Here is a 21,490-nt window from a genome sequence, read left to right on the forward strand (position 1 = left end):
CAAATATTTTCTCCCATTCAGTCTTCTCATTTTGTTGATGGTTTCCTTTGCTGTGCAAAAGTTAAGTTTAATTAGGTCCAATTTGTTTATTTTTGTTTCCATTTCCTATGCTTTAGGAGACAGATCCAAAAACATTGCTACATTGGACATCAAAGAGTGTTTTACCTATATTTTTTCAAGAAATTTGATTTCCAGTATTACATTTTAATCCATTTTGAGTTTATTTTTGTATATGATGTGAGAAAATGTTCTAATTTTATTCTTTTACGGGTAGTTGTCCCCTTTCTCCAGCACTGTTATTGAAGAGATTATCTTTAACCTTGTGAAATCTTGTCTCATGTGTCATGGATTAATTGACCATAAGTATAGGAGCTACCCCACGCCCCCATGCCCGAGGCCAGGGGCGGCTGCCGGGAGGAGCAACCCACGCCCGAGGCCAGGGGCGGCGACTGAGAGGAGTTACCCGGAGCCATGGCTGCGCAGGCGCAGGAGGGCCTAGAGGAGCTATCCTACATTGAAGGTCAGGAGGGGCGGCAGTGAGGAGATACCCCTCGTCCAAGGTAAGGAGCAATGGCTGCGCTTTGCTGGAGCAGCCGTGAAGAGATACCCCACACTCAAGGTAAGAGAAACCCAAGTAAGACGGTAGGTGTTGCAAGAGGGCATCAGAGGGCAAAGACACTGAACCATGCTCACAGAAAACTAGTCAATCTAATCACACTAGGACCACAGCCTTGTCTAACTCAATGAAACTAAGCCATGCCCGTGGCTTGCCCAAGACGTGCAGGTCATGGTGGAGAGATTTGACAGAATGTGGTCCACTGGAGAAGGGAATGGCAAACCACTTCGGTATTCTTGCCTTGAGAACCCCATGAACAGTATGAAAAGGCAAAATGATAGGATACTGAAAGAGAAACTCCCCAGGTCAGTAGGTGCCCAATATGCTACTGGAGATCAGTGGAGAAATAACTCCAGAAAGAATGAAGGGATGGAGCCAAAGCAAAAACAGTACCCAGCTGTGGATGCAACTGGTGATAGAAGCAAGGTCTGATGCTGTAAAGAGCAATATTGCATAGGAACCTGGAATGTCAGGTCCATGAATCAAGGCAAATTGGAAGTGGTCAAACAAGAGATGGCAAGAGTGAATGTCGACATTCTAGGAATCAGCGAACTGAAATGGACTGGAATGGGTGAATTTAACTCAGATGACCATTATATCTACTACTGTGGGCAGGAATCCCTCAGAAGAAATGGAGTAGCCATCATGGTCAACAAAAGAGTCTGAAATGCAGTACTTGGATGCAATCTCAAAAACAGCAGAATGATCTCTGTTCGTTTCCAAGGCAAACCATTCAATATCACAGTAATCCAAGTCTATGCCCCAACCAGTAACGCTGAAGAAGCTGAAGTTGAATGGTTCTATGAAGACCTACAAGACCTTTTAGAACTAACACCCAAAAAAGATGTCCTTTTCATTATAGGGGATTGGAATGCAAAAGTAGGAAGTCAAGAAACACCTGGAGTAACAGGCAAATTTGGCCTTGGAATACAGAACGAAGCAGGGCAAAGACTAATAGAGTTTTGCCAAGAAAATGCACTGGTCATAACAAACACCCTCTTCCAACAACACAAGAGAAGACTCTATACATGGACATCACCAGATGGTCAACACTGAAATCAGATTGATTATATTCTTTGCAGCCAAAGATGGAGAAGCTCTATACAGTCAAGAAAAACAAGACCAGGAGCTGACTGTGGCTCAGACCATGAACTCCTTATGGCCAAATTCAGACTTAAATTGAAGAAAGTAGGGAAAACCACTAGACCATTCAGGTATGACCTAAATCAAATCCCTTATGATTATACAGTGGAAGTGAGAAATAGATTTAAGGGTCTAGATCTGATAGATAGAGTACCTGATGACCTATGGAATGAGGTTTGTGACATTGTACAGGAGACAGGGATCAAGACCATTCCCATAGAAAAGAAATGCAAAAAAGCAAAATGGCTGTCTGGGGAGGCCTTACAAATAGCTGTGAAAAGAAGAGAAGTGAAAAGCAAAGGAGAAAAGGAAAGATATAAACATCTGAATGCAGAGTTCCAAAGAATAGCAAGAAGAGATAAGAAAACCTTCTTCAGCGATCAATGCAAAGAAATAGAGGGAAACAACAGAATGGGAAAGACTAGGGATCTCTTCAAGAAAATCAGAGATACCAAAGGAACATTTCATGCAAAGATGAGCTCGATAAAGGACAGAAATGGTATGGACCTAACAGAAGCAGAAGATATTAAGAAGAGATGGCAAGAATACACAGAAGAACTGTACAAAAAAGATCTTCACGACCCAGATAATCACGATGGTGTGATCACTCACCTAGAGCCAGACATCCTGGAATGTGAAGTCAAGTGGGCCTTAGAAAGCATCACTATGAACAAAGCTAGTGGAGGTGATGGAATTCCAGTTGAGCTATTCCAAATCCTGAAAGATGATGCTGTGAAAGTGCTGTACTCAATATGCCAGCAAATGTGGAAAACTCAGCAGTGGCCACAGGACTGGAAAAGGTCAGTTTTCATTCCAATCCCAAAGAAAGGCAATGCCAAAGAAATCTCAAACTACCGCACAATTGCACTCATCTCACATGCTAGTAAAGTAATGCTCAAAATTCTCCAAGCCAGGCTTCAGCAATATGTGAACCGTGAACTTCCTGATGTTCAAGCTGCTTTTAGAAAAGGCAGAGGAACCAGAGATCAAATTGCCAACATCCGGTGGATCACGGAAAAAGCAAGAGAGTTCCAGAAAAACATCTATTTCTGCTTTATTGACTATGCCAAAGCCTTTGACTCTGTGGATCACAATAAATTGTGGAAAATTCTGAAAGAGATGGGAATACCAGACCACCTGATCTGCCTCTTGAGAAATTTGTATGCGGGTCAGGAAGCAGCAGTTAGAACTGGACATGGAACAACAGACTAGTTCCAAAGAGGAAAAGGAGTTCGTCAAGGCTGTATATTTAACCCTGTTTATTTAACTTCTATGCAGAGTACAACATGAGAAACACTGGACTGTAAGAAACACAAGCTGGAATCAAAATTGCCACGAGAAATATCAATAACCTCAATACCTCAGGTACGCAGATGACACCACCCTTATGGCAGAAAGTGAAGAAGAACTAAAAAGCCTCTTGATGAAAGTGAAAATGGAGAGTTAAAAAGGTTGGCTTGAAGCTCAACATTCAGAAAATGAAGATCATGGCATCCGGTCCCACCACTTCATGGGAAATAGATGGGGAAACAGTGGAAACAGTGTCAGACTTTGTTTTTCTGGGCTCCAAAATCACTACAGATGGTGACTGCAGCCATGAAATTAAAAGATGCTTACTCCTTGGAAGGAAAGTTATGACCAACCTAGATAGCATATTCAAAAGCAGAGACATTACTTTGCCAACAAAGGTTCGTCTAGTCAAGGCTATGGTTTTTCCTGTGGTCATGTATGGATGTGAGAGTTGGACTGTGAAAAAGGCTGAGCGCCGAAGAATTGATGCTTTTGAACTGTGGTGTTGGAGAAGACTCTTGAGAGTCCCTTGGACTGCAAGGAGATCCAACCAGTCCATTCTGAAGGGGATCAGCCCTGGGAGTTCTTTGGAAGGAATGCTGAAGCTGAAACTCCAGTACTTTGACCACCTCATGCAAAGAGTTGACTCATTGGAAAAGACTCTGATGCTGGGAGGGATTGGGGACAGGAGGAGAAGGGGATGACAGAGGATGAGATGGCTGGATGGCATCACCGACTCAATGGAGGTGAGTCTGAGTGAACTCCGGGAGTTGGTGATGGACAAGGAGGCCTGTCATGCTGCGACTCATGGGGTCGCAAAGAGTCGGACACGACTGAGTGACTGATCTGATCTGATATGTTTAATTTCTGGGTTCTCTATTCTGTTCCATTGTCTGTTTCTCTGACAGTACTATACTGTTTTGATTACTATAACACTGTAGTATACTCTGAAGTCAGGGAGTGTGATACTTCCAGCTCTTTCTCAAATTTTTATTTTTGGCTATTTGGAGTCTTTAGTGTTCCCATATGACATCACCCTTATGGCAGAAAGTAAAGAGGAACTCAAAAGCCTCTTGATGAAAGTGAAAGTGGAGAGTGAAAAAGTTGGCTTAAAGCTCAACATTCAGAAAACAAAGATCATGGCATCTGGTCCCATCACTTCATGGGAAATAGATGGGGAAACAGTGGAAACAGTGTCAGACTTTGTTTTTTGGGGCTCCAAAATCACTGCAGATGGTGACTGCAGCCATGATATTAAAAGATACTTACTCCTTGGAGGGAAAGTTATGACCAACCTAGATAGCATATTCAAAAGCAGAGACATTACTTTGCCAACAGAAGTCCGTCTAGTCGAGGCTATGGTTTTTCTTGTGGTCATGTATGAATGTGAGAGTTGGACTGTGATGAAAGCTGAGCGCCGAAGAATTGATGCTTTTGAACTGTGGTATTGGAGAAGACTCTTGAGAGTCCCTTGGACTGCAAGGAGATCCAACCAGTCCATTCTGAAGGTGATCAGCCCTGGGATTTCTTTGGAAGGAATGATGCTAAAGCTGAAAGTCCAGTACTTTGGCCACCTGATTCGAAGAGTTGACTCATTGGAAAAGACTCTGATGCTGGGAGGGATTGGGGGCAGGAGGAGAAGGGGACGACAGAGGATGAGATGGCTGGATGGCATCACTGACTCAATGGACGTGAGTCTGAGTGAACTCCGGGAGTTGGTGATGGACAAGGAGGCCTGGCATGCTGCGACTCATGGGGTCGCAAAGAGTGGGACACTACTGAGTGACTGAACCGAACTGAACTGACTGAGTGTTCCCATACCGTTGATATTTTGATAGGGATTGCATTGAATCTGTTCTTGGGTAGTATGGTCATTTTAACATTTTAACAATGTTAATTCTTTCAATCCATGAACGTGGCAATTTTTCACCTGTTTCTGTCACTTTTGGTTTATTTTATCAGGTCAGTGTCTTAACAGTTTTCTGAGTACAGGTCTTTTGCCTCCTTGGTTAAGTTTATTCCTTGGTATTCTTTTGATGTGATTATAAATGGGATTGTTTCCTTAATTTCTCTTTGTGATAGTTTGTTTTTAGTGTACAGGAATGCAACAGATATTTCTGTATCTTAATTTTGTATCTTTCAACTTTACTGAATTCATTGATGAGTTCTAGTAGTTTTGGGGTGGCATCTTTTGGATTTTCTATGTATAGTGTTATCTTCCCTGGTGGCTTAGATGGTAAAGAGTCTGCCTACAATGCAGGAGACCTGGGTTTGATCCCTGGGTCTGGAAGATTTCCTGGAGCTGCTGCTGCTGCTGCTAAGTCACTTCAGTCGTGTCCGACTCTGTGCGACCCCATAGACGGCAGCCCAGGAAATGGCAACTCACTCCATTTGGCAAGTATTCTTGCCTGGAAAATCCCATGGATGGAGGAGCCTGGTGGTCTATAGTCCATGGGGTCACCAAGAGTCGGACTGAGTGACTAACACATATGTCCATGTATAGTATTATGCCATCTTCAAACAGTTTTTGACAGTTTTACTTCTTCCTTTTCAATTTAAATTCCTTTTATTTTTTGTTCTTGTCTTATTTCTGTGGTTAAGACTTCCAATACTGTGTTGAATAAAAGCAGTGTGTGGACATTCTTGTCTTGTTTGAGATCTCAGAGGAAATGCTTTCAACTTTTCACTCCTGAGTATAATGTTAGTTCTGGGCTTATCATATATGGTCTTTTTATATTGAGGTATGTTCCCTCTATACCCATTTTGTGGAGAATTTTTATCACAAATTGATACTGAATTCTGTCAGAGGCTTTTTCTGTATCTACTGAGATGATCATATGATTTTTATTCTTCAGTTTGTTAATGTGCTATATCACATTGATCAATTTGTGCACACTGGACCATCCTTGCATCCCTGAGATAGATCCACTTGATCATGGTCTCTGCTTAGATTTGGCTTGATAATATTTTGTTGAGGATTTTTGCATCTATCTTCATCAGTGATATTGGCCCGTGGTTTTCTTTTTGTGTGGTATCTTTGTCTGGTTTTGGTTTCAGGGTGATGGCGACTTCCCCTGCAAATTTTTGGAATAGTTTGAGCAGAATAGGTGTTGTCTCTTCTCTAAATATTTGACAGAATTTGCCTATAATGCCATCTAGTCCTAGACTTTTCTTTGATGGGAGTTTTTTTTAAAATTATGGATTAAATTTTATAACTGGTAATTGATCTGTTTGTATTTTTAATTTATTCCTGGATCAGTATTGGGAGATAATACATTTCTAGGAATTTTCCCATTTCTTCTAGATTGTCCATTTTATTGACATATAGTTGTTCTTAGTAATCTCTTATGATTCTTTGTATTTCTGTGGTGTTAATAGTAACTTCTCTTTCATTTCTGATTTTATTGATTTGGGCCCTGTCTCTTTTTTTCTGATGAGTCTCGCTAAAGCTTTAACAACTTTGCTTATCTTTTCAAAGAAGCAAGTATTAGTTTCATTGTATTTTCTATTTTTTTAAAGTCCATTTCATTTATTTCTGTTTAGGTCTTTATGATTTATTTCCTTTTACTACCTTTGGGTTTTGTTTGTTCTTTTTTTTTCCAGTTACTTTAGGTGTAAGGTTAGGTCATTTATTTGAGATTTTTCTTGCTTCCCGAGGTAGTCTTGTATCACTATAAACTTTCTTTTTAGAATTAGAAGTGATTTTGCTATGTCCCATAAATTGTGGATCATTGTGTTTTCATTTTTGTTTGTCCCCAAGTCTTTTTATTTCTTCTTGGATTTCTTCAGTAATCCATTGGTTGTTTACTAGCATATAGTTTAGTCTCTATGTGTTTGTGTTTTTCCTTATAATTGATTTCTAGTCTCATAGCATTGTGCTTGGAAGAGATGCTTGATATGACTTCAGTTTTCTTAAATTTACTGAGACTTTGTTTAGAATATTCTCTCTCTCTCTATCTATCTATCTATCTATATATATATCCATCAGGTTTAATGTATCATTTAAGGCCAGTGTTTCCTAATTGAGTTTTGGTCTGGATGATATAAGTGGGGTTTTAAAGTCACCTACTGTTACTGTGTTACTGTCATTTTCTCCCATTATGTCAATATTTGTTTTATGTATTTAGGTGCTCCTATGTTGGATGCATATATATTTAAAATTGTCATATCTTTTTCTTAGATTTATCCCTTGATGATTATGTAATATTCTTCTTTGTATCTTTTTACAGTTTTTGCCTAAGTATTACCACAATGGCTGTCTTTTGATTTCCATTTGCATGGAATACTTTTTTTGTCTCTGCACTTTCAATCTGAAGTGAGTCTCTTGTAGGCAGATTATATTTGGGTTTTGTTTTGTATCCACTTAGCAACTCTATGTCATTTAATTGGAGCATTTAGTTTATTACATTTAAAGTACTTATTGAACTGACACAACATTGTAAGTCAGTTCTACTTCAAAAAATAATTATTGATAGATTTGTACTTATTGCCATTTTGTTATTTGTTTGGAGGTTTCTAGAGTTCTTTTTTGTTCTTCTTTTGCTTTCTTCCAGTGTGACTTGATGACTACCTTTAGTGTTTGGATTCCTTTATTTTTGTGTGTGTGTGTGTGTGTCTGTCTATCTGTTTTGTCTTTCTATTATACCTGACCACGTTACCTGTCTTCTGAGAAATCTGTATACAGCTCAAGAAGCAACAGTTAGAACCGGACATGGAACAATGGGCTGGTTCCAAATTGCGAAAAGACTATGACAAGGCTGTATATTGTCATCCTGCTTATTTAACTTGTATGCAGAGTACTTCATGTGAAATGCCAGGCTGGGTGAATCACAAATTGGAATCAAGATTGCCAAGAGAAATATCAATAACCTCAGATATGCAGATGACACCAACCTAATGGTAGAAAGCAAAAAGGAACGAAAAACCTCTTGCTGAGTGTGAAAGAGGAGAGTGAAGAAGCTGACTTAAAACTCAGTGTTCAAAAAATGAAGATCATGACATCTGGTCCCATCACTTTATGGCGAATAGTTGGGGATAAAAATGGAAACAGTGACAGACTTTATTTTCTTGGGCTCCAAAATCACTGTGGATAGTGACTGCAATCATGAAATTAAAATATGCTTGCTCCTTGGAAGGAAAGCTATGACCAACCTAGACAGCATATTAAAAAGCACATCACTTGCTGACAAAAGTCTGTATAGTCAAAGCTATGTTTTTTCCAGTAGTCATGTATGAATGTGAGAGTTGGACTATAAAGAAGTTTGAGCACTGAAAAATTGATGCTTTTGAACTGTGGTGTTGGAGAATACTCTTGAGAGTCCCTTGGACAACACAGAGATCAAATCAGTCAACCTAAAGGAAATCAACCCTGAATATTCATTGGAAGGACTGATGTTGAATCTGAAACTCTAATTCTTTGGTCACCTGATGCGAAGAGCTGACTTTCATTGGAAAAAACCATGATGCTGAGAAAGATTGAAGGCAAGAGGAGAAGTGGGTGGCAGAGGATGAGTTGGTTGGATGGTATCACTGACTCAACGGACATGAGTTTGAGCAAACTCTGGGAGATAGTGAAGGACAGGGAAGCCTGGTGTACTGCAGTTCATGGAATCAGACACAACTGAGTGACTGAAACACAGCATTGCTAATTTGCCTTAAAAGCAGCTCTAGATATAGCTTACTGTGCATAATAAAAGTACAATGGACAGTATGTGCCTGACAGACTAATTAGGTTATTAATAGAGTTAATAATGGGATGACAAAAATAATTCCTAGTAATAAACTGGCATAGTATCTGCCTGTAAAAGTTTTCTTTTTCCTAAACTTTTTGCACAACTAAAGGTTTTAAAATGTCATTCATGTTGACATTTCTTTTTACTAATGTTTACATTTTGTGATTTCCTTGTAGCAGATAGTTGAATGTTGCATTTTTAAAAGTGTTTTGATTTTAGATTTAACATTGCTTCTTCAACATTCACTAGAGCCCAGAAATGAAAATGTTCCTGTCTGGAAAATTATACCTTAGAACAGAAGTTCAGCTCTTATTTCTTTGTACAAAAGCTGTTTAGTTTTTTACATGTAAAAATTAAACCTTGTAGAAAGATTATGTAAATGCAAGGAAAGAGTTCTGGAAGAAGATATAGCAAAGTGATAATAATGGGGGGGTGAAAAAAGAACTAAGACTGAGAAAATGTGGAAAGTACAAAGGGGGCTTTAAACTCATTTAAATTATATTAAAAACTGATGTGAAGAATATATACATTTATTACTTTAATAGCAATGAAAAAATAATGTATCTGTCCTGATTTCCTTATTTTTAAGTAATTTTATTATTTAACATTTAAAATAATATTATTGTATTTCTAAATTTTATAGTATTTCAATAATTTTGATTGTGTTGTTTTATAAACAAACTTGTAATTTTATTCTTTATAATTTATGACAACACCCTAGTATCAGCACTCCACAATTGTCTTTTGTAAAGCAGTTTCCCAATTTTTTAGTTCTTCATGTTAATTTGTATTATAGGGAAAAACTGAAATATGTATTCAAGTATCTTTTTTTCAGGATGATATTAATGTGATACAGTTTTGACACCTTGTATTTCAGAGAATATCAATATGTAGATTTTAAATACATTTAATTTTCTTTTTCAGAGTCAGCAGAAAGAAGACCAGATTGCCTTGGAGAAGGGTCTTTGAAGGAAGGTGGGCCTAGAGATGGGTCAAGGAGAGAGAGAAACAGGGAGGGTACAGCAGATGTTGCTAGGCCTGGAGTGGAGGTGGTGCACAAAAGAGGGTCCCTTACAGGTGATCAAACATGCTTTCATGGAGTGTGAGCAAATAGAGGGTAAGTGAGATAGCAGGGCGACGGCCGGGAGGAGCTACCCCATGCCCCCACGCCGGAGGCCAGGGTCGACGACGAGAGGAGTTACCCTGAGTCCGAGGTCAGGGGCGACGGCCGGGAGGAGCTACCCCTTCCCCCCACGCCTGAGGCCAGGGGCGGCGACGAGAGGAGTTACCCGGAGCCGTGGCTGCGCGGGCGCAGGAGGGCCTAGAGGAGCTATTCCACATTGAAGGTCAGGAAGGGCAGCGGTGAGGAGATACCCCTCGTCCAAGGTAAGGAGCAATGGCTGCGCTTTGCTGGAGCAGCCGTGAAGAGATACCCCACACCCAAGGTAAGAGAAACCCAAGTAAGACGGTAGGTGTCGCAAGAGGGCATCAGAGGGCAAAGACACTGAACCATGCTCACAGAAAACTAGTCAATCTAATCACACTAGGACCACAGCCTTGTCTAACTCAATGAAACTAAGCCATGCCCATGGCTTGCCCAAGACGGGCGGGTCATGGTGGAGAGATTTGACAGAATGTGGTCCACTAGAGAAGGGAATGGCAAACCACTTCGGTATTCTTGCCTTGAGAACCCCATGAACAGTATGAAAAGGCAAAATGATAGGATACTGAAAGAGAAACTCCCCAGGTCAGTAGGTGCCCAACATGTTACTGGAGATCAGTGGAGAAATAACTCCAAAAGAATGAAGGGATGGAGCCAAAGCAAAAACAATACCCAGCTGTGGATGTGACTGGTGATAGAAGCAAGGTCCAATGCTGTAAAGAGCAATATTGCATAGGAACCTGGAATGTCAGGTCCATGAATCTAGGCAAATTGGAAGTGGTCAAACAAGAGATGGCAAGAGTGAATGTCGACATTCTAGGAATCAGCGAACTGAAATGGACTGGAATGGGTGAATTTAACTCAGATGACCATTATATCTACTACTGCGGGCAGGAATCCGTCAGAAGAAATGGAGTAGCCATCATGGTCAACAAAAGAGTCTGAAATGCAGTACTTGGATGCAATCTCAAAAACAGCAGAATGATCTCTGTTCGTTTCCAAGGCAAACCATTCAATATCACAGTAATCCAAGTCTATGCCCCAACCAGTAACGCTGAAGAAGCTGAAGTTGAATGGTTCTATGAAGACCTACAAGACCTTTTAGAACTAACACCCAAAAAAGATGTCCTTTTCATTATAGGGGACTGGAATGCAGAAGTAGGAAGTCAAGAAACACCTGGAGTAACAGGCAAATTTGGCCTTGGAATACAGAATGAAGCAGGGCAAAGACTAATAGAGTTTTGCCAAGAAAATGCACTGGTCATAACAAACACCCTCTTCCAACAACACAAGAGAAGACTCTATACATGGACATCACCAGATGGTCAACACTGAAATCAGATTGATTATATTCTTTGCAGCCAAAGATGGAGAAGCTCTATACAGTCAAGAAAAACAAGACCAGGAGCTGACTGTGGCTCAGACCATGAACTTCTTATTGCCAAATTCAGACTTAAATTGAAGAAAGTAGGGAAAACCACTAGACCATTCAGGTATGACCTAATTCAAATCCCTTATGATTATACAGTGGAAGTGAGAAATAGATTTAAGGGTCTAGATCTGATAGATAGAGTGCCTGATGACCTATGGAATGAGGTTTGTGACATTGTACAGGAGACAGGGATCAAGACCATTCCCATAGAAAAGAAATGCAAAAAAGCAAAATGGCTGACTGGGGAGGCCTTACAAATAGCTGTGAAAAGAAGAGAAGTGAAAAGCAAAGGAGAAAAGGAAAGATATAACATCTGAATGCAGAGTTCCAAAGAATAGTAAGGAGAGATAAGAAAGCCTTCTTCAGCGATCAATGCAAAGAAATAGAGGGAAACAACAGAATGGGAAAGACTAGGGATCTCTTCAAGAAAATCAGAGATACCAAAGGAACATTTCATGCAAAGATGAGCTCGATAAAGGACAGAAATGGTATGGACCTAACAGAAGCAGAAGATATTAAGAAGAGATGGCAAGAATACACAGAAGAACTGTACAAAAAAGATCTTCACGACCCAGATAATCACGATGGTGTGATCACTGACCTAGAGCCAGACATCCTGGAATGTGAAGTCAAGTGGGCCTTAGAAAGCATCACTATGAACAAAGCTAGTGGAGGTGATGGAATTCTAGTTGAGCTATTCCAAATCCTGAATGATGATGCTGTGAAAGTGCTGGACTCAATATGCCAGCAAATGTGGAAAACTCAGCAGTGGCCACAGGACTGGAAAAGGTCAGTTTTCATTCCAATCCCAAAGAAAGGCAATGCCAAAGAAATCTCAAACTACCGCACAATTGCACTCATCTCACACGCTAGTAAAGTAATGCTCAAAATTCTCCAAGCCAGGCTTCAGCAATATGTGAACCGTGAACTTCCTGATGTTCAAGCTGCTTTTAGAAAAGGCAGAGGAACCAGAGATCAAATTGCCAACATCCGCTGGATCATGGAAAAAGCAAGAGAGTTCCAGAAAAACATCTATTTCTGCTTTATTGACTATGCCAAAGCCTTTGACTCTGTGGATCACAATAAACTGTGGAAAATTCTGAAAGGGATGGGAATACCAGACCACCTGATCTGCCTCTTGAGAAATTTGTATGCGGGTCAGGAAGCAGCAGTTAGAACTGGACATGGAACAACAGACTGGTTCCAAAGAGGAAAAGGAGTTCGTCAAGGCTGTATATTTAACCCTGTTTATTTAACTTCTATGCAGAGTACATCATGAGAAACGCTGGACTGTAAGAAACACAAGCTGGAATCAAGATTGCGGGGAGAAATATCAATAACCTCAGGTATGCAGATGACACCACCCTTATGGAAGAAAGTGAATAGGAACTAAAAAGCCTCTTGATGAAAGTGAAAGTGCAGAGTGAAAAAGTTGGCTTGAAGCTCAACATTCAGAAATCGAAGATCATGTCATCCGGTCCCATCACTTCATGGGAAATAGATGGGGAAACAGTGGCAACAGTGTCAGACTTTATTTTTCTGGGCTCCAAAATCACTACAGATGGTGACTGCAGCCATGAAATTAAAAGAGGCTTACTCCTTGGAAGGAAAGTTATGACTGACCTAGATAGCATATTCAAAAGCAGAGACATTACTTTGCCAACAAAGGTTTGTCTAGTCAAGGCTATGGTTTTTCCTGTGGTCATGTATGGATGTGAGAGTTGGACTGTGAAGAAGGCTGAGTGCCGAAGAATTGATGCTTTTGAACTGTGGTGTTGGAGAAGACTCTTGAGAGTTCCTTGGACTGCAAGGAGATCCAACCAGTCCATTCTGAAGGAGATCAGCCCTGGGATTTCTTTGGAAGGAATGCTGAAGCTGAAACTCCAGTACTTTGGCCACCTCATGCGAAGAGTTGACTCATTGGAAAAGACTCTGATGCTGGGAAGGATTGGGGGCAGGAGGAGAAGGGGATGACAGAGGATGAGATGGCTGGATGGCATCACTAGCTCGATGAATGTGAGTCTGAGTGAACTCCGGGAGTTGGTGATAGACAAGGAGGCCTGGCGTGCTGCGATTCATGGGGTCGCAAAGAGTCGGTCACGACTGAGCGACTGATCTGATCTGATCTGAGATAGCACTTAGCAGTTGCCTGTACTAAATCTTGAAATTTGTCTCAGCAATTTCACCTCTGTGAGCATGAAGATTTAATTATTTCTGTTTAACTCTAAGTGTGGACCTAGGTTTTCAGGGTCTTTAAGTTAAGTGTTATTTGGAAATAAAACACTGTGGACACACACCAACTGAAAGTAAAGCTACTGAAAGCAATGTTCCATGCAAATGGAACCCCCCCCCCAAAAGCTGAATGCTGCTGCTGCCAAGTTGCTTCAGTCGTGTCTGACTCTGTGTGACCCATAGACGGCAGCCCACCAGGCTCCGCCGTCCCTGGGATTCTCCAGGCAAGAACACTGGAGTGGGTTGCCATTTCCTTCTCCAATGCATGAAAGTGAAAAGTGAAAGTGAAGTCACTTAGTCGTGTCCGACTCTTAGCAACCCCGTGGACTGCAGCACACCAGGCTCCTCAGTCCACGGATTTTCTAGGCAAGAGTACTGGAGTGGGGTGCCATTGCCTTCTCTGCAAAAGTTGGATAGCTATATTTATATCATACAAAATAGGCTTTAAAACACTAACTATAATAAAAGAGCATTATATAATCATAAAGGGATCAATTCAATAAGAGGATATAACATTTTAAAATATTTTTGCACCCATATGTAAGCACAAAATATATAAAGCAAATATTAACAGACCTAAAGTGAGACATAGATAGCAATACAATAATATTTAATAGTAATGGACTTCAATACTCCACATATATCAACAGATGATCACCTAGAAAGAATACTAATAAGGAAACATCAGCCTCGAATGACTCATTAGATTATATGAGCTTAACAGATTTGTACAGAACATTCCATCCAAAAGCAACAGAATAAACATTCTTCTCATTTGTACATGGAACATCCTCTAGGAGATCATATATTAGACCTCAAAACAAGTTTTAGCAAATTTACAATGATTGAAATCATATTAAGCATCTTTTTTGATCACTGTGGTATGAAACTAGAAGTCAATAACAAGAAGAAAACTGAAAAATTCACAAATACATGGGGATTAAATGGTATGCTCGGAGAAGGAAATGGCAACCCACTCCAGTGTTCTTACCTAGAGTATCCTGGGGACAGGGGAGCCTAGTGGGCTGCCGTCTATGGGGTCGCAGAGTAGGACATGACTGAAGCGACTTAGCAGCAGCAGTAAATGGTATGCTACTGAATGATCAATGGGTTAACAAAGAAATCAAAAGAAAAATTAAAAAATACTTTGGGACAAATGAAAATGGAAATACAATATATCAAAATTTATGGGATGCAGCAAAAGCAATTCTAAGAGGGAAGTTCATAGCAATAAAATCTGTATTAAGAAAAAGAAAGATCTCTAAAGAACCTAATTTTACATCCCAAGGAACTAGAAAAAGAAAGAAAAGAAAATGAAGTTGCTCAGTTGAGTCCAAGTCTTTGCAACCCCATGGACTATAGCCTACCAGGCCCCTCCATCCATGGGATTCTCCAGGCAAGAATACTGGAGTGGGTTGCCATTTCCTTCTCCAGGGGATCTTCCTGGCCCAGGAACCCATGTCTCCCACATTGCAGGCAGATGCTTTACCCTCTGGGCAACCAGGAAAGAAGAACAAATGAAATCCAAAGTTAGTAGAAGGAAGGAAATAACAAAAGCAGAACAGAAATAAATGAAATAGAGACTGGAAAAACAATAGATTAATTAAAAAAGAGCTGGTTCTTTGAAAAGATAAACAAAAATAGATAAGCCTTTAGCTAGATTCACCAAGGAAAAAGAGAGAGAGTACTCAAAGAAATAAAATAAGAAATGAAAAATGAGACATTATAACTGGTACCACAGAAATACAAAGTATTATAAGTGACTACTATGAACAATTATACACCAACAAATTGGACAACCTAGAAGAAATGGATGTATTTCTAGAAACATACAACCTTCCAAGACTGAATCATGAAGAAATAGAAAATCTGAATAGCTTGATTACTAGGAAGGATTTTGAATCAGTAATCAAAAACTGTCCAAAAAACAAAAGTCCAGAACCAGACAGCTTAACAGATGAATTCTGCCAAACATTCAAAGAAGGATTAATACCAATCCTTCTCAAACTGTGCACTGCCCAGGTGGTACTAGTGGTAAAGAATCTGCCTGCCAGTGCAGGAGACACAAGAGACATGGGTTTTATCCTTGGGTCAGTCAGGAAGATCCCCTGGAGTAGGAAATGGCAACACAGTCCAGTATTCTTGCCTGGAGAATTCCATGGACAGAGGAGCCTGGCAGGCTACAGTCCATAGGGCCACAAAGAGTCAGACATGACTGAACTACTGAGTGCATAGCACTTCCCAAGCTCTTTCAAAAAATGAAAGAGGAGGGAACTCTTCTAAACTCATTTTATGAAATCAGTATTGCCTTTATGCCAAAACCAGACAAGGACACAGCAAGGATAGCAAAGTACAGGCAAGTATCCCTGATGAATATAGACGTGAAAATTCTCAACAAAATTTAGGAAACCAAGTTCAACAATACATTAAAAGGATCATATACCATGATGAAGGAAATTGACTCCAAGGATGCAAGGATAGTCTAGTTTTCTTAAATCAGTCATGTCATACACCACATTAATAAAAGGAAGGATAAAAATGATCATCTCAATAGATATAGAAAAAGCATTTGACAAAATTCACCATTAATGTATGAATAAAAACTGTCAACAAACTGGGTATAGAGGCAACAAAATATAAGCCATACTGCATATGATAAGACCACCGATAACATCATACTCAACAGAGAAAAGCTGATAGTTCCCTCTAAGGTCAGGACCAAGACAAGGATGCCCACTCTTCCACTTCCAGTTCAACATAATATTGGAAGTCTGAACCAAGGCAATGAAGAGGAAGAAGTAATAAAAAGCATTCAGATTGGAAAGGAAAAGATAAAACTGTGACTATTTGCAAATAATTTGATATTATATATTAAAAAACTCTAGAGATGCCACCAAAAACCTGTGAGAACAAATGGATTCAGTAGAATTGCAGGATACAAAATCAGTATAAAAAATGAGTTTTCTTTCTATACATTAATAATGAACTATTATTTTTGTTGTTCAGTCCCTCAGTTGTGTCTGACTCTTTGCAACCACATGGACTGCAGCACGCCAGGCTTCCCTGTCCATCACCAACTCCTGGAGCTTGCTCAAACTCTTGTCCATTGAATCAGTGATGCCATCCAACCATCTTGTCCTCTGTCATTCCCTTCTCCTCCTGCCTTCAATCTTTCCCAGCATCAGGGTGTTTTCTAAAGGGGAATTAAGAAAACAGTTTCATTTACAATAGTTTCAAAAAGGAATACTTTTAACCACAGGTATGAAAGATCTGTATACTGAAAACTGGACAGCCACATGCAAAACAATGAAAGTAGACTGCTGACACCATACACAAAAATTGACTCTTACAGACTTGAATGTAAGACCTAAAACCATAAAACTCTTAAAAGAAAACATAGAAGTAAGTTTCTTGATATCGGTCTTGGTGACGATTATTTGGATCTGACTCCAAAACCAAAGGCAACAAAAGCAAAAATAAACAAGTTGGGCTACATCAAACTGAAAAACTTCTGCACAGGAAAGGAAATTATTAATAACATGAAAAGGCAACCTACAGAATGGGAGGAAATATTTGCATATCACATGAGTTAGGGGTTAATATCCAAAATATAGAAAGAACTCATATAGCAGTATGAATAACACTTGGGTAGAGGATCTGAATAGACATTTTTCCAAAGAAGACATACCAACAGGTATGTGAAAAGATGCTCACAGTATCATTAATCATCAAAGAAATACAAAGCAAAACCACAATGAGGTATCACCTCATACCTGTTAGAATGGCTATTATCAAAAAGAAAAGAAATAACATGTTGGTGAGAATGTGGAAAAAAGGGAACCCTTGTACTCTACTGATGGGAACATGAAGGTGCAGCTACTGTGGAAAACAGTATAGAGGTTCTTCATGATCCAGCAATTTCATTTCCAAGTATTTATCCAAAGAAAACAAAGCCACTAATTTGAAAAGATGTAATTACAATAGCCAAGATATGGAAGCAACCTGTGTCTATCACTAGATGAAAGGATAAAGAAGATGTTGCACACATGTACAACTGAATACTATTCAGGCATAAAAAAAGAAGGAAATATTGCCATTTCTGGCAACATTCTAGATCCATGGGTGGATCCAGAGGGTATTTTGCTAAGTGAAATGTCAGACAGAAAAAGACAAATACTATATGATCTCACTTATACACTAAATATGAAAGAAACAAGCTCATAGGTACAGAGAATAGATTAGTGGTTGCCTGAAATAAGCAGTGCAGGATGGGTAAAATGAATGAATGGGAGATGGTCAGAGAGTACAAACTTCCAGTTATAAAATAAGTCATAGGAATTTAATGTACAGTATGATATCTGGAGTTAATAATACTGTATTGCATGTTTGAAAGTTGCTAACAGAGGAGATGTTTAAAAGTCCTCATCACAAGAATAAAAAAATTTTAACCATGTATGAAGGCAGATGTTAACTGGATTTATTGTAGTGATCATTTTGCTGTATATACAAATATCATCTCATTATGTTATATACCAGAAACTAATATAATGTTGTATGTTAATTAGACTTCAGTCAAAACAAACCAGCATTTAAATTTATTAAGCACACACGTACACATATAAGTAAATTTTTCAATAATATAACCTATCCTAATTTTCAGTTACTTTTTTTTGCCACCAACAAATAGTTGTGCAGTAAATGAATACAGAGGTTAAATGTAAAGCTGGTAATGGAGATTAGACGATTCTGAGTACATGGAGCATAACTGCTGGAGGTGGGCAAATAATTACTAACAAGCACAAAAGCAACCAATACAATGAAGAGGGTTTCTGAGTAGTGGAAGTGGCAGTTACACAGATAAATTTCTGTGAAGATGAATTGAATGTCAGAGTGTCCAGCAAAATGGTCCTACAAGACAAGCAGTCCTTTAAGGAGCCTACATAGTATAGAAGAGGGGAATGATCAAAATAGAAAATTGGTCTGTGCTCTGAGTAAACTAAGGCTCAGAAAGACTATCACTTGCCCAAGGTATCAGGTGAATAAGTAGAGTTGGAAATAGAAATCAATTCTTCCAGTCCCTGGAGTAACATTCTTTCCATTATATCACTTCACCTTCTTTATAAACTAACAGACAAAGTCATGAAGTGCTAGACTCAGAGTGTTCAATGCAAATCCCTCTTAGCCTACTGTAGTGGTGTCTGTTGTGTTTTCTGTCTCACCTCTGACTTGGGGAAGTATGACCTTAACAAGAGAACTGAGTACTGAGAGTAACACAGCAGGTCAAAGTGCATGTCTGTGTTTGCTTCCTATTTATCACCTAGTATGGAGGTCATCACTGATAACAATCCCTAGTAGTTGAAAGTGAAAACTCAAATACTTACTTTAGGCCAATGCCTGCCACCTACTTTCTCAGTCAGAATCAATAGCTTCCTTAATATATATATATAAATATATATAAAAATGTATTTATATATATATATCTATCTCCATACATGGAACAACAGACTGGTTCCAAATAAGAAAAGGAGTATGTTAAGGCTGTATATTGTCACCCTGCTTATTTAACTTATATGCAGAGTACATCATGAGAAACGCTGGGCTGGATCAAGCACAAGCTGGAATCAAGATTGTCAGGAGAAATATCAATAACCTCAGATATGCAGATGACACCATTCTTATGGCAGAAAGTGAAGAAGAACTAAAGAGCCTCTTGATGAAGGTGAAAGAGGAAAGTGAAAAAGTTGGCTTAAAGCTCAACATTCAGAAAACTAAGATCATGGCATCTAGTTCATCACTTCATGGGAAATAGATGGGGAAACAGTGGAAATAGTGGCTAACTTTATTTTTCTGGGCTCCAAAATCACTGCAGATGGTGACTGCAGCCATGAAATTAAAAGACACTTACTCCTTGGAAGGAAAGTTATGACTAACCTAGACAGCATATTAAAAAGCAGAGACATTACTTTGTCAGCAAAGGTCCATCTAGTCAAGGCTATGGTTTTTCCAGTGGTCACACAGGGATGTGAGAGTTGGACTGTGAAGAAAGCTGAGCACCGAAGAATTGATGCTTTTGAACTGTGGTGTTGGAGAAGACTCTTGAGAGTCCCTTGGACTGCAAGGAGATCCAACCAGTCCATCCTAAAGGAGATCAGTCCTGGGTGTTCATTGGAAGGACTGATGTTGAAGCTGAAACTCCAATACTTTGGCCACCTGATGCGAAGAGCTGACTCACTGGAAAAGACCCTGATGCTGGGAAAGATTGAGGGCAGGAGGAGAAGGGGATGACAGAGGATGAGATGGTTGGATGGCATCACTGACTCAATGGACATGGGTTTGGGTGGACTCCGGGAGTTGGTGATGGACAGGGAGGCCTGGCGTGCTGCAGTTCATGGGGTTGCAAAGAGTTGGACATGACTGAGAGACTGAACTGAACTGATATTTTAAAAAAATTTTAACTCCTGTAGCTTCATTACCATCTGTACCAGTCATCAGAAGCTATTCTTGTACTATCTTGGATCATCTCTTCTATTGCCATTGTTGAACAGATAGTTATTTGTTTTAGCTATTTAAACATTTTATCATTTAAATTTTTCATTTGTTTAAGTCATTTCAATAAACATTTTAACTCATGATGTCAGAAACTGCATTTTGCATCCCACTCCATGATGAGTATACAGTAGTCATGTATTGTGTGTTTATTGAATAAGTGAAGACTTAAAAGTAGAATTTATTGAAGTTTCTAAATTCATTTTGTAGTAGTATTAGAATCAGATATCCTAAATTCAATTTATTTTTATTTTTATTTTATTTTATTTTTTTTTCAATTTATTTTTAAAAACGAAGTATCTGCTCCAATTAGGAGGAGCCAGGAAGCATCTGTTTCTTATTTATGTTTATCTTCATTATATCTGACACTTAACATAGAATTGAGTCCATGGTATGTTCCAGGGAGATAGATGGTTGCTGAATAAATAAATAGCCATTTTACCCTTTTCATGTCTTCTCTCCAAAGGACATGTGTGTGGTCATCTCTTCAGAATCATTTTCACTTTCACTGTGTACCAGCCAAAAGTTTTGAGAGGAGACTAACCCCATTGCAGTAATTCCATCCACCTTACTACAGTGAGTTATTTAAGTAATCCAAACCTAAGCCAACTTGATTCAGGAACCTACAGGTAATCAATCAGGCTAGTAGACAGGGGGTTTCTGTTTCAAGTTTCTCATCTGAGAGAACAGTGGAAAGGCAGCTGTCACTCTCCTGGATAGAGTAGAATACAGATGGAAGGTTGGCACTCTTGCAGCCATTTTGTCACCATGAAGGAAGCAAGCATTGAGATAATATTGATATCATAGATGTCAAAGCAGAGGATAGAAAGAAAGAAAATCCTTAATGACATTGTTGAGTCTATGTCAAGTGATTCCCATCAAATTATCTTTACATCCTGACCAGAAGCAGATCCAGCTCTAAGTTTGGAGTGGCTTGAAGGTTATACAGTTTTGTTCTCTTTAAGAAAAAAGAACACAAGATCATAAATGCAGAATTAGGTGAAAATGTAAATATTTGATTAGAATGAGAAAAGAAATCACACCAACACAAATTTTAAAAAGCTGACAAATGTCACAAATATTCCCAAACCTAAAAGAACAATATTTTTATTATCTGCCTGATACATCTCTATGGAACTTTTTTTACCTACTTTTTGGGATCCACTTTCTTTGATATCCTTTTCATAAGACAATGTGCTCTTCATAAGATAATAGCATTAGAAAGATTTTGTAATCTTAGAGAGAACCCAGTGTTGATCAAAACTTGTTTTGTTTTCTTTCAATAACAAAAAAGTTTATTTCAGTTTTATATTATACACACACTCACACACACACAC

At 39.1% G+C, this 21,490-nt stretch overlaps 1 long non-coding RNA gene across 1 annotated transcript; it reads left to right on the forward strand.

Moving 5' to 3' along the window:
• The first annotated feature begins 401 nt into the window (after nucleotides 1-401).
• On the forward strand, nucleotides 402-20,732 carry LOC129623069 (uncharacterized). The gene is made up of 3 exons (XR_008700325.1): nucleotides 402-560; nucleotides 9,706-9,756; nucleotides 20,620-20,732. It is a non-coding gene; the product is annotated as an uncharacterized LOC129623069 (long non-coding RNA).
• The last annotated feature ends 758 nt before the right edge of the window (nucleotides 20,733-21,490 follow it).

Source organism: Bubalus kerabau, chromosome 11 (genome assembly GCF_029407905.1).
Source record: "Bubalus kerabau isolate K-KA32 ecotype Philippines breed swamp buffalo chromosome 11, PCC_UOA_SB_1v2, whole genome shotgun sequence".
NCBI lineage: Eukaryota > Metazoa > Chordata > Mammalia > Artiodactyla > Bovidae > Bubalus > Bubalus kerabau.